Here is a 10686-nt window from a genome sequence, read left to right on the forward strand (position 1 = left end):
TGTCTGGAAAGTGGTGGTGCACTAACGCTGCAGTATGTTTGAAAGAGTAGTTTGGAATTGCCCTGTTTTTAGTTGTGAGATTACTTTATGACTCATGCCCTCGGACTGTGACACATTTAGCATTCATGCATCTCTCTGTCTGAAAATGCATTCGGCATGCCAGTTTTGTTTGTGTTCCGTGAAAAATGCTTTCTGTTTTGCGCTTCGCTCAGCACATTACGAGTTAACAGGGTTTCTGAGGTAACTTCGAGCAGCAAAATTCCTCAATTGAGGTCTGGGAAAATTTCACGGAGTATGGTCAGTCGGGGCAAAATTAAGGAAGTTGTTCGTATCTGCAGTGTTTCACAATACTACCTTTCCCGTGAGCAGTCGAACAGACTAAACGATTGTGCCACAGACTGCGATGGAAAACTCCGCTAAAAAGTAATCCTTTACAGCCAGTGTTAGCAACAAGACGTTATGGGGGTACACGGCGTGGAAACAGATATTTAGGTGTATCTCATCCATGCTCACCACATAACCAAAATTAAACAAGTCCCGTTCCCCAGCATTTGGCCCCAATCCCTCTAAACCCATCCTGTCCAGAAACTCATCCGATTACCTTTGCAATTTTCTGAGTGTAATAGCCTTCTCCACTTCCTCTGGGAGCTCATTCCATACACGCACATCCTTCTGTGTGGGAAATGTGCCTCAGGTCGTTTGTCAATTTCAGCCCACTCACCTTAAACCTATGCTCTCGAGTTTTCAACTCACCCCAATTTGGGTAAAACACAGAAATACTCAGTTTACAACCCTTCCATAAGATCATATCGCAGCCGTTCCGCTGCAGGGAAAATCGTCCCAGCTTATTCCACCTCGCCCTCCGGTCCAAACATTGACGAAATCATTGTCTATATAGTGTCATCAATCTCACGGCCGCCGCGGCTGATTTCTGTAGTGTAGTGGTCATCACGTTCCCCTAACACGCGAAAGGTCCCTAGTTCGAAACTGGGCAGAAACTGCTTTGTTCGTCAACTGCAGCCTTTTACATGGACAAGAACGGAGCTTTCTTGCTTGCTTTCCCATCTGCAAACCTGCCTTCGAATTTGCTTGAAAGAATCTGCTCTCGTAGTGAAATGTTAGGCAACTCCATTTAATTACTGTGTAAAGCATTATAAAGTTTTTCTGCAACCTGGTTCTGATGCATATGCCATTCTGTTTGAGAGTGTCCTTGCCGCGTTCTGATCCTTCCACGAAAAGCAGTACCGCATTTGCATTCCTTGCGCAGGCGGCCCGGTTCAAAGGCAGGGAAGAAGCTGCTGCGCTGGTGTCACAGCGCACCACGGATTCCTGAACTTGTCTGTCTGTCAAATGTACCCCAAAGTCGTCTCTGAAAGGCCTCATTTGGAAGCTGTCTGTCGTTATTCAACGCGCGAGAGTTGGTACCAGATTCCTGAATCATATTTTGGGGCAGTTCGCACGTTAGTGGCTCATTCAATCAGCAACAGCAATGAAATAATTTACACTCTCAGAGGAACCTTTGAACTTGTGCTTTCATAGCGCCGCTAATATTAAGGTGCGCCCCGAGATCTAAGCCATGTTGGAACTGAAACGGAGGAATCGACAGAGAGGCTACAGAATGACATCGCATCCATTTGGTTTTCTTTAAATCACTGACGAGCAGGAAAATGTAAAAGGGGAGAGCGAGTGGGGAAGTGAGGCGGTTGCAGCTCTGGTAAAAGTCCTTCTTTGTGATTCACTCCGCAAACAGAGACTTGAAGGTGACTCAGAGGCGTGTGAGCTCTTCACATCGAGATCAAAAAGCACTCAAGGGCAGTTAGCACCTCTTCCGGAGTGGGGGTGGGGTGAGGTAATTACCTTTTGACTTCTGTTACTATGTTCAGAAACTGCCTTTTCGATTGACTTGAACAGAAACTGCATTTCCAATAAGCACCATGGAAGTTAGCAAAATTTATTGAATCGCTTCTCGTCGATTCCCGCACAGGTTTCCGACTCAGTTGGTATCCACGTGGCTCATGTCCAGGAGTGAACATCTCTGCAGCAAATTGCACGGTTAAAGTAAAAGGCACGGAAAGTGGCATCTCGAACCGGCCCCGAGGTCAGAGCATGCTCACAATGTGATCTGTCGTTCTCGGATTGTAATGCGACCTCCGGTTTTAGGGTGGAGAACATTCTTTGGGACCCTTCTTCTGCAAAACAGACACAGTGACTGAATAAATGATGCACGGTTTGATGTGGAACACGGCCTGCTCAGCTTTGTGCATTTTCCCTGTAGTCAGGTGTGTTTCGTGTTCCGTGTAAACGTGAAAGTCGTCCTGTTTCGAGCAATGTGTGAAATCATTTAGCAAAGCAAGAATCGAAATTGTAGTAATGTCTAGCAGCTCATGGTTATTTGACCGAAGTGTCCAAGTGTCTCTGCTGTCATGATCGCGTTCGCCTCCCGCGCGCAAAATCGCAAACAGCTCTGCTGTTCCAAAGCGATTTGTGCTTTTACTGGAACCGAATGGAGACTATTATTTCATCGCTGTTGTGAAACAAAGTCCTGCGGTGACTCGACTCGTCGTTATTTGGTTTTCTGTCCAATGGGAAAATCGTTCCAATGAATTTCGGTGTCATATGTTATTGAATTTCTCCCATTTCCTTCATTTCCGTCCTGGAGTCATCAGAAGGAAAAGGTAATCTAATCGAGACTGTGAATGGTGAAATTCACTTTTTATGGCCCGTTCTTATGATGTTCTTTCTATCTCTCTTTTCAGCATTGTCTGGAAAGTGGTGGTGCACTAACGCTGCAGTATGTTTGAAAGAGTAGTTTGGAATTGCCCTGTTGTTAGTTGTGAGATTACTTTATGACTCATGCCCTCGGACTGTGACACATTTAGCATTCATGCATCTCTCTGTCTGAAAATGCATTCGGCATGCCAGTTTTGTTTGTGTTCCGTGAAAAATGCTTTCTGTTTTGCGATTCGCTCAGTACATTACGAGTTAACGGGGTTTCTGAGGTAACTTCGAGCAGCAAAACTCCTCAATTGAGGTCTGGGAAAATTTCACGGAGTATGGTCAGTCGGGGCAAAATTAAGGAAGTTGTTCGTATCTGCAGTGTTTCACAATACTACCTTTCCCGTGAGCAGTCGAACAGACTAAACGATTGTGCCACAGACTGCGATGGAAAACTCCGCTAAAAAGTAATCCTTTACAGCCAGTGTTAGCAACAAGACGTTATGGGGGTACACGGCGTGGAAACAGATATTTAGGTGTATCTCATCCATGCTCACCACATAACCAAAATTAAACAAGTCCCGTTCCCCAGCATTTGGCCCCAATCCCTCTAAACCCATCCTGTCCAGAAACTCATCCGATTACCTTTGCAATTTTCTGAGTGTAATAGCCTTCTCCACTTCCTCTGGGAGCTCATTCCATACACGCACAACCTTCTGTGTGGGAAATGTGCCTCAGGTCGTTTGTCAATTTCAGCCCACTCACCTTAAACCTATGCTCTCGAGTTTTCAACTCACCCCAATTTGGGTAAAACACAGAAATACTCAGTTTACAACCCTTCCATAAGATCATATCGCAGCCGTTACGCTGCAGGGAAAGTCGTCCCAGCTTATTCCACCTCGCCCTACGGTCCAAACATTGACGAAATCATTGTCTATTATTGTCATCAATCTCACGGCGGCCGCGGCTGGTTTCTGTAGTGTAGTGGTCATCACGTTCGCCTAACACGCGAAAGGTCCCTAGTTCGATACTGGGCAGAAACTGCTTTGCTCGTCAACTGCAGCCTTTTACATGGACAAGAACGGAGCTTTCTTGCTTGCTTTCCCATCTGCAAACCTGCCTTCGAATTTGCTTGAAAGAATCTGCTCTCGTAGTGAAATGTAAGGCAACTCCATTTAATTACTGTGTAAAGCATTATAAAGTTTTTCTGCAACCTGGTTCTGATGCATATGCCATTCTGTTTGAGAGTGTCCTTGCCGCGTTCTAATCCTTCCACGAAAAGCAGTACCGCATTTGCATTCCTTGCGCAGGCGGCCCGGTTCAAAGGCAGGGAAGAAGCTGCTGCGCTGGTGTCACAGCGCACCACGGATTCCTGAACTTGTCTGTCTGTCAAATGTACCCCAAAGTCGTCTCTGAAAGGCCTCATTTGGAAGCTGTCTGTCGTTATTCAACGTGCGAGAGTTGGTACCAGATTCCTGAATCATATTTTGGGGCAGTTCGCACGTTAGTGGCTCATTCAATCAGCAACAGCAATGAAATAATTTACACTCTCAGAGGAACCTTTGAACTTGTGCTTTCATAGCGCCGCTAATATTAAGGTGCGCCCCGAGATCTAAGCCATGTTGGAACTGAAACGGAGGAATCGACAGAGAGGCTACAGAATGACATCGCATCCATTTGGTTTTCTTTAAATCACTGACGAGCAGGAAAATGTAAAAGGGGAGAGCGAGTGGGGAAGTGAGGCGGTTGCAGCTCTGGTAAAAGTCCTTCTTTGTGATTCACTCCGCAAACAGAGACTTGAAGGTGACTCAGAGGCGTGTGAGCTCTTCACATCGAGATCAAAAAGCACTCAAGGGCAGTTAGCACCTCTTCCGGAGTGGGGGTGGGGTGAGGTAATTACCTTTTGACTTCTGTTACTATGTTCAGAAACTGCCTTTTCGATTGACTTGAACAGAAACTGCATTTCCAATAAGCACCATGGAAGTTAGCAAAATTTATTGAATCGCTTCTCGTCGATTCCCGCACAGGTTTCCGACTCAGTTGGTATCCACGTGGCTCATGTCCAGGAGTGAACATCTCTGCAGCAAATTGCACGGTTAAAGTAAAAGGCACGGAAAGTGGCATCTCGAACCGGCCCCGAGGTCAGAGCATGCTCACAATGTGATCTGTCGTTCTCGGATTGTAATGCGACCTCCGGTTTTAGGGTGGAGAACATTCTTTGGGACCCTTCTTCTGCAAAACAGACACAGTGACTGAATAAATGCTGCACGGTTTGATGTGGAACACGGCCTGCTCAGCTTTGTGCTTTTTCCCTGTAGTCAGGTGTGTTTCGTGTTCCGTGTAAACGTGAAAGTCGTCCTGTTTCGAGCAATGTGTGAAATCATTTAGCAAAGCAAGAATCGAAATTGTAGTAATGTCTAGCAGCTCATGGTTATTTGACCGAAGTGTCCAAGTGTCTCTGCTGTCATGATCGCGTTCGCCTCCCGCGCGGAAAATCGCAAACAGCTCTGCTGTTCCAAAGCGATTTGTGCTTTTACTGGAACCGAATGGAGACTATTATTTCATCGCTGTTGTGAAACAAAGTCCTGCGGTGACTCGACTCGTCGTTATTTGGTTTTCTGTCCAATGGGAAAATCGTTCCAATGAATTTCGGTGTCATATGTTATTGAATTTCTCCCATTTCCTTCATTTCCGTCCTGGAGACATCAGAAGGAAAAGGTAATCTAATCGAGACTGTGATTGGTGAAATTCACTTTTTATGGCCCGTTCTTATGATGTTCTTTCTATCTCTCTTTTCAGCATTGTCTGGAAAGTGGTGGTGCACTAACGCTGCAGTATGTTTGAAAGAGTAGTTTGGAATTGCCCTGTTGTTAGTTGTGAGATTACTTTATGACTCATGCCCTCGGACTGTGACACATTTAGCATTCATGCATCTCTCTGTCTGAAAATGCATTCGGCATGCCAGTTTTGTTTGTGTTCCGTGAAAAATGCTTTCTGTTTTGCGATTCGCTCAGCACATTACGAGTTAACGGGGTTTCTGAGGTAACTTCGAGCAGCAAAACTCCTCAATTGAGGTCTTGGAAAATTTCACGGAGTATGGTCAGTCGGGGCAAAATTAAGGAAGTTGTTCGTATCTGCAGTGTTTCACAATACTACCTTTCCCGTGAGCAGTCGAACAGACTAAACGATTGTGCCACAGACTGCGATGGAAAACTCCGCTAAAAAGTAATCCTTTACAGCCAGTGTTAGCAACACGACGTTATGGGGGTACACGGCGTGGAAACAGATATTTAGGTGTATCTCATCCATGCTCACCACATAACCAAAATTAAACAAGTCCCGTTCCCCAGCATTTGGCCCCAATCCCTCTAAACCCATCCTGTCCAGAAACTCATCCGATTACCTTTGCAATTTTCTGAGTGTAATAGCCTTCTCCACTTCCTCTGGGAGCTCATTCCATACACGCACAACCTTCTGTGTGGGAAATGTGCCTCAGGTCGTTTGTCAATTTCAGCCCACTCACCTTAAACCTATGCTCTCGAGTTTTCAACTCACCCCAATTTGGGTAAAACACAGAAATACTCAGTTTACAACCCTTCCATAAGATCGTATCGCAGCCGTTCCGCTGCAGGGAAAGTCGTCCCAGCTTATTCCACCTCGCCCTCCGTTCCAAACATTGACGAAATCATTGTCTATATATTGTCATCAATCTCACGGCCGCCGCGGCTGGTTTCTGTAGTGTAGTGGTCATCACGTTCGCCTAACACGCGAAAGGTCCCTAGTTCGAAACTGGGCAGAAACTGCTTTGCTCGTCAACTGCAGCCTTTTTACATGGACAAGAACGGAGCTTTCTTGCTTGCTTTCCCATCTGCAAACCTGCCTTCGAATTTGCTTGAAAGAATCTGCTCTCGTAGTGAAATGTAAGGCAACTCCATTTAATTACTGTGTAAAGCATTATAAAGTTTTTCTCCAACCTGGTTCTGATGCATATGCCATTCTGTTTGAGAGTGTCCTTGCCGCGTTCTGATCCTTCCACGAAAAGCAGTACCGCATTTGCATTCCTTGCGCAGGCGGCCCGGTTCAAAGGCAGGGAAGAAGCTGCTGCGCTGGTGTCACAGCGCACCACGGATTCCTGAACTTGTCTGTCTGTCAAATGTACCCCAAAGTCGTCTCTGAAAGGCCTCATTTGGAAGCTGTCTGTCGTTATTCAACGCGCGAGAGTTGGTACCAGATTCCTGAATCATATTTTGGGGCAGTTCGCACGTTAGTGGCTCATTCAATCAGCAACAGCAATGAAATAATTTACACTCTCAGAGGAACCTTTGAACTTGTGCTTTCATAGCGCCGCTAATATTAAGGTGCGCCCCGAGATCTAAGCCATGTTGGAACTGAAACGGAGGAATCGACAGAGAGGCTACAGAATGACATCGCATCCATTTGGTTTTCTTTAAATCACTGACGAGCAGGAAAATGTAAAAGGGGAGAGCGAGTGGGGAAGTGAGGCGGTTGCAGCTCTGGTAAAAGTCCTTCTTTGTGATTCACTCCGCAAACAGAGACTTGAAGGTGACTCAGAGGCGTGTGAGCTCTTCACATCGAGATCAAAAAGCACTCAAGGGCAGTTAGCACCTCTTCCGGAGTGGGGGTGGGGTGAGGTAATTACCTTTTGACTTCTGTTACTATGTTCAGAAACTGCCTTTTCGATTGACTTGAACAGAAACTGCATTTCCAATAAGCACCATGGAAGTTAGCAAAATTTATTGAATCGCTTCTCGTCGATTCCCGCACAGGTTTCCGACTCAGTTGGTATCCACGTGGCTCATGTCCAGGAGTGAACATCTCTGCAGCAAATTGCACGGTTAAAGTAAAAGGCACGGAAAGTGGCATCTCGAACCGGCCCCGAGGTCAGAGCATGCTCACAATGTGATCTGTCGTTCTCGGATTGTAATGCGACCTCCGGTTTTAGGGTGGAGAACATTCTTTGGGACCCTTCTTCTGCAAAACAGACACAGTGACTGAATAAATGCTGCACGGTTTGATGTGGAACACGGCCTGCTCAGCTTTGTGCATTTTCCCTGTAGTCAGGTGTGTTTCGTGTTCCGTGTAAACGTGAAAGTCGTCCTGTTTCGAGCAATGTGTGAAATCATTTAGCAAAGCAAGAATCGAAATTGTAGTAATGTCTAGCAGCTCATGGTTATTTGACCGAAGTGTCCAAGTGTCTCTGCTGTCATGATCGCGTTCGCCTCCCGCGCGGAAAATCGCAAACAGCTCTGCTGTTCCAAAGCGATTTGTGCTTTTACTGGAACCGAATGGAGACTATTATTTCATCGCTGTTGTGAAACAAAGTCCTGCGGTGACTCGACTCGTCGTTATTTGGTTTTCTGTCCAATGGGAAAATCGTTCCAATGAATTTCGGTGTCATATGTTATTGAATTTCTCCCATTTCCTTCATTTCCGTCCTGGAGACATCAGAAGGAAAAGGTAATCTAATCGAGACTGTGATTGGTGAAATTCACTTTTTATGGCCCGTTCTTATGATGTTCTTTCTATCTCTCTTTTCAGCATTGTCTGGAAAGTGGTGGTGCACTAACGCTGCAGTATGTTTGAAAGAGTAGTTTGGAATTGCCCTGTTGTTAGTTGTGAGATTACTTTATGACTCATGCCCTCGGACTGTGACACATTTAGCATTCATGCATCTCTCTGTCTGAAAATGCATTCGGCATGCCAGTTTTGTTTGTGTTCCGTGAAAAATGCTTTCTGTTTTGCGATTCGCTCAGCACATTACGAGTTAACGGGGTTTCTGAGGTAACTTCGAGCAGCAAAACTCCTCAATTGAGGTCTGGGAAAATTTCACGGAGTATGGTCAGTCGGGGCAAAATTAAGGAAGTTGTTCGTATCTGCAGTGTTTCACAATACTACCTTTCCCGTGAGCAGTCGAACAGACTAAACGATTGTGCCACAGACTGCGATGGAAAACTCCTCTAAAAAGTAATCCTTTACAGCCAGTGTTAGCAACACGACGTTATGGGGGTACACGGCGTGGAAACAGATATTTAGGTGTATCTCATCCATGCTCACCACATAACCAAAATTAAACAAGTCCCGTTCCCCAGCATTTGGCCCCAATCCCTCTAAACCCATCCTGTCCAGAAACTCATCCGATTACCTTTGCAATTTTCTGAGTGTAATAGCCTTCTCCACTTCCTCTGGGAGCTCATTCCATACACGCACAACCTTCTGTGTGGGAAATGTGCCTCAGGTCGTTTGTCAATTTCAGCCCACTCACCTTAAACCAATGCTCTCGAGTTTTCAACTCACCCCAATTTGGGTAAAACACAGAAATACTCAGTTTACAACCCTTCCATAAGATCGTATCGCAGCCGTTCCGCTGCAGGGAAAGTCGTCCCAGCTTATTCCACCTCGCCCTCCGTTCCAAACATTGACGAAATCATTGTCTATATATTGTCATCAATTTCACGGCGACCGCGGCTGGTTTCTGTAGTGTAGTGGTCATCACGTTCGCCTAACACGCGAAAGGTCCCTAGTTCGAAACTGGGCAGAAACTGCTTTGTTCGTCAACTGCAGCCTTTTACATGGACAAGAACGGAGCTTTCTTGCTTGCTTTCCCATCTGCAAACCTGCCTTCGAATTTGCTTGAAAGAATCTGCTCTCGTAGTGAAATGTAAGGCAACTCCATTTAATTACTGTGTAAAGCATTATAAAGTTTTTCTCCAACCTGGTTCTGATGCATATGCCATTCTGTTTGAGAGTGTCCTTGCCGCGTTCTGATCCTTCCACGAAAAGCAGTACCGCATTTGCATTCCTTGCGCAGGCGGCCCGGTTCAAAGGCAGGGAAGAAGCTGCTGCGCTGGTGTCACAGCGCACCACGGATTCCTGAACTTGTCTGTCTGTCAAATGTACCCCAAAGTCGTCTCTGAAAGGCCTCATTTGGAAGCTGTCTGTCGTTATTCAACGCGCGAGAGTTGGTACCAGATTCCTGAATCATATTTTGGGGCAGTTCGCACGTTAGTGGCTCATTCAATCAGCAACAGCAATGAAATAATTTACACTCTCAGAGGAACCTTTGAACTTGTGCTTTCATAGCGCCGCTAATATTAAGGTGCGCCCCGAGATCTAAGCCATGTTGGAACTGAAACGGAGGAATCGACAGAGAGGCTACAGAATGACATCGCATCCATTTGGTTTTCTTTAAATCACTGACGAGCAGGAAAATGTAAAAGGGGAGAGCGAGTGGGGAAGTGAGGCGGTTGCAGCTCTGGTAAAAGTCCTTCTTTGTGATTCACTCCGCAAACAGAGACTTGAAGGTGACTCAGAGGCGTGTGAGCTCTTCACATCGAGATCAAAAAGCACTCAAGGGCCGTTAGGACCTCTTCCGGAGTGGGGGTGGGGTGAGGTAATTACCTTTTGACTTCTGTTACTATGTTCAGAAACTGCCTTTTCGATTGACTTGAACAGAAACTGCATTTCCAATAAGCACCATGGAAGTTAGCAAAATTTATTGAATCGCTTCTCGTCGATTCCCGCACAGGTTTCCGACTCAGTTGGTATCCACGTGGCTCATGTCCAGGAGTGAACATCTCTGCAGCAAATTGCACGGTTAAAGTAAAAGGCACGGAAAGTGGCATCTCGAACCGGCCCCGAGGTCAGAGTGATCTGTCGTTCTCGGATTGTAATGCGACCTCCGGTTTTAGGGTGGAGAACATTCTTTGGGACCCTTCTTCTGCAAAACAGACACAGTGACTGAATAAATGCTGCACGGTTTGATGTGGAACACGGCCTGCTCAGCTTTGTGCATTTTCCCTGTAGTCAGGTGTGTTTCGTGTTCCGTGTAAACGTGAAAGTCGTCCTGTTTCGAGCAATGTGTGAAATCATTTAGCAAAGCAAGAATCGAAATTGTAGTAATGTCTAGCAGCTCATGGTTATTTGACCGAAGTGTCCAAGTGTCTCTGCTGT

At 45.9% G+C, this 10686-nt stretch overlaps 3 non-coding genes across 3 annotated transcripts; all 3 read left to right on the forward strand.

Annotated features, from left to right (window-relative positions):
* Window positions 1-3685: 3685 nt before the first annotated feature.
* trnav-aac (transfer RNA valine (anticodon AAC)) lies at window positions 3686-3758 on the forward strand. Its single transcript has one exon. It is a non-coding gene; the product is annotated as a tRNA-Val (tRNA).
* A 2686-nt stretch (window positions 3759-6444) lies between these two features.
* Window positions 6445-6517, forward strand: trnav-aac (transfer RNA valine (anticodon AAC)). The gene has a single exon. It is a non-coding gene; the product is annotated as a tRNA-Val (tRNA).
* A 2687-nt stretch (window positions 6518-9204) lies between these two features.
* trnav-aac (transfer RNA valine (anticodon AAC)) lies at window positions 9205-9277 on the forward strand. Its single transcript has one exon. It is a non-coding gene; the product is annotated as a tRNA-Val (tRNA).
* Window positions 9278-10686: the final 1409 nt, after the last annotated feature.

Source organism: Chiloscyllium punctatum, chromosome 50 (assembly GCF_047496795.1).
Source record: "Chiloscyllium punctatum isolate Juve2018m chromosome 50, sChiPun1.3, whole genome shotgun sequence".
Taxonomy (NCBI): Eukaryota; Metazoa; Chordata; class Chondrichthyes; order Orectolobiformes; family Hemiscylliidae; genus Chiloscyllium; species Chiloscyllium punctatum.